This window comes from Anomaloglossus baeobatrachus, chromosome 5, assembly GCF_048569485.1.
Source record: "Anomaloglossus baeobatrachus isolate aAnoBae1 chromosome 5, aAnoBae1.hap1, whole genome shotgun sequence".
Lineage (NCBI taxonomy): Eukaryota > Metazoa > Chordata > Amphibia > Anura > Aromobatidae > Anomaloglossus > Anomaloglossus baeobatrachus.
Window position 1 is genome coordinate 576,220,343 of NC_134357.1, and position 2,534 is coordinate 576,222,876.

Genomic DNA, 2,534 nt, shown 5'->3' on the forward strand with positions numbered 1-2,534 from the left:
GCTTGTAAAATATACTGTATATTGTTCATGCCTAGCTTTCTCTATTGTCTAGATGTGATGATTTTGCCTGTAAACCTCTTGAGTTGGCGCAGACCTGTAGGCATTTCACACAAAAATAGTGAGGGGAGACTTGAATCACACTGCATCCTAAATATGTGGAAGTTATAAGGCTACGTGCCCACGGGACTCTGTATCCGCGGATGTTTCTACAGCTAAATCCGCAGCATTCCCCCGGAATCCGCACCTTTCAATTGGTGCGGATTTCGTTGTGGATTTTGCGTTTTTTGACATTCAATTGAATGGGCAAAATCCGCAGGTAAGTCCGCAAGAATAATTGACATGCTGCAGATTTTTCCGCAGTGAAATCCGCAGTATTTCCGCTGCGGAAAAATCCGCAGCATGGACACAGCAATTCCTAAATGCCATAGAAATGTCTGGGGAGTAGCTGCGCTGCAGATTTCTGAAAAATCTGCAGAATTTCCGCGAAAAATCCACGGCAAAATCCGCGCATTTTCCGCAGCGTGGGCACATAGCCTTAAGACACTCTGGTCCCATATAATCAAAGCATTTATGTAAAAAAAATTGTCACAAAAGCTCTGAAAAGTCTCAAAAATTCAGAAAGTTGTTAACATTTGGTGGCTTTTGGCATTTTCCAAAATTGGCAGAACTTGGGTGGGACGGGGGCGTGACAGCACAGCTACTTTAATTCATGACAAGCTGTGGCGTTCCCTTTGCCAGAAATCTTACTCCAGTCCCTGAAGGAAGTAATATTTCTAGCATGGTACAAGAAGGCACATGCCAGTCGACAAACGCTCCGGATTCATGAAGAGGCATGCACCACTTAATCAATCAAGAGTGTCTCCCCGATAAATTGGGCTCTTAACACTAGAAGTCCCAAAAATTTTGAGCTCCCCCCTGAAGTCCCGAAAGAGAGTCAAATGACCCTTAGTCCAAACTGAATAGAACGAAATAGAAACTAAATGGCTAAACTCAATGGAAAACAACAACCTCCTGTTTTGCGACAGTAAGGGTACCGTCACACTTTAGCGCTGCTCCAGCGATCCCACCAGCGATATGACCTGGTCAGGATCGCTGGTACGTCGCTACATGGTCGCTGGTAAGCTGTCAATCAGGCAGATCTCACCAGCGACCTGTGACCAGCCCCCAGCCAGCAGCGACGCGTGGAAGCGATGCTGCACCTGGTAACTAAGGTAAATATCGGGTAACGAAGTGCTTGGTTACCCGATATTTACCTTTGTACTCCCTGCACTCCTAGCCAGAGTACATATCGGGTTAATAAGCAAACCTCTGTGTTTATTTATTTACCCAATCTGTACTCCAGCTACGTGTGCAGGGAGCCGGCACTGGCAGCCTGAGAGCGGCGGACGCTAGTAACCAAGGTAAATATCGGGTAACCAAGAAAGGGCTTCCCTTGGTTACCCGATATTTACCTAGGTTACAGCTTACCGCAGGCTGCCAGACGCCGGCTCCCTGCACATTCAGATCGTTTCTCTCTCGCTGTCACACACAGCGATGTGTGCTTCACAGCGGGAGAGCAACATCAAAAAAAATGAACCAGCACTGTGTGTAACGAGCAGCGATCTCACAGCAGGGGCCAGATCGCTGCTCAGTGTCACAGAGCGAGATCGCTAATGAGGTCACTGCTACGTCACAAAAAAAGTGACTCAACAGCGATCTCGCTATGTGAGAAGTACCCCTAATGGCCTTAATTACAGAACAAAAGACGGTGATTATAGGCTGTTAGCTAAAATCCTTCAGGTCATTCAACCAGTCTCTGGGTTCCAAAGGTAGAAATGTTAAATGACCCCTCTCTGGGACTTCTAGTGTTAATGTTATAAAAATGATCTTTTTATAAAGGATAATTGTTGTAATAAAAAAACTAAAGGATTTTATATGTCTGATATCCAAGGAATTATTTTTTTTGTGGGGCTACCCCCAAATAGAGATAAGTGCACCCATTGAAGTTCTGGTTCAGCTTTCAGTCGGACTTTAGATAACGTTTAGATCGGGAACCGGACTTGTCATGAACCCCATTGGAAGTCACTGATTGGGCAGCTCGGGTCTACGCCCACATTCAACCGGCAATAAACAGAGCATTTAGTATCTTGGGTGGGAGGACAGAGTTTTTTCCTTGTGCACAATACATTCTATAGCAATGTTTTTACCTCCCCGTGAAAGCCATTGAAACCCTGCAAGCGACTCGCACTTGGCTGAGCACTGAGTGTACCCGAGCACAGCGATGCTAGATCAAGTGGTTAGGATAAATAAAGCACCCGAACTCCGAACTCTAAAACTGATTTTTTTTTATAAAGTCTGTATTTGGTACAAACACCGAACTTTACTATTCAGGTTCACTCGTCTCTGCCCACAAACCTTTATTACAGTTTAAATTATGGGTGTAGAAGAGACCAGAACTAAAAGGGGTCTATCTCTTTGTGAAAAGCAAGTAACATTTATGATACATATGCTGGGGATTTGTGAATTTTCTGGGATTCTGTCACTAAGTGTTTACC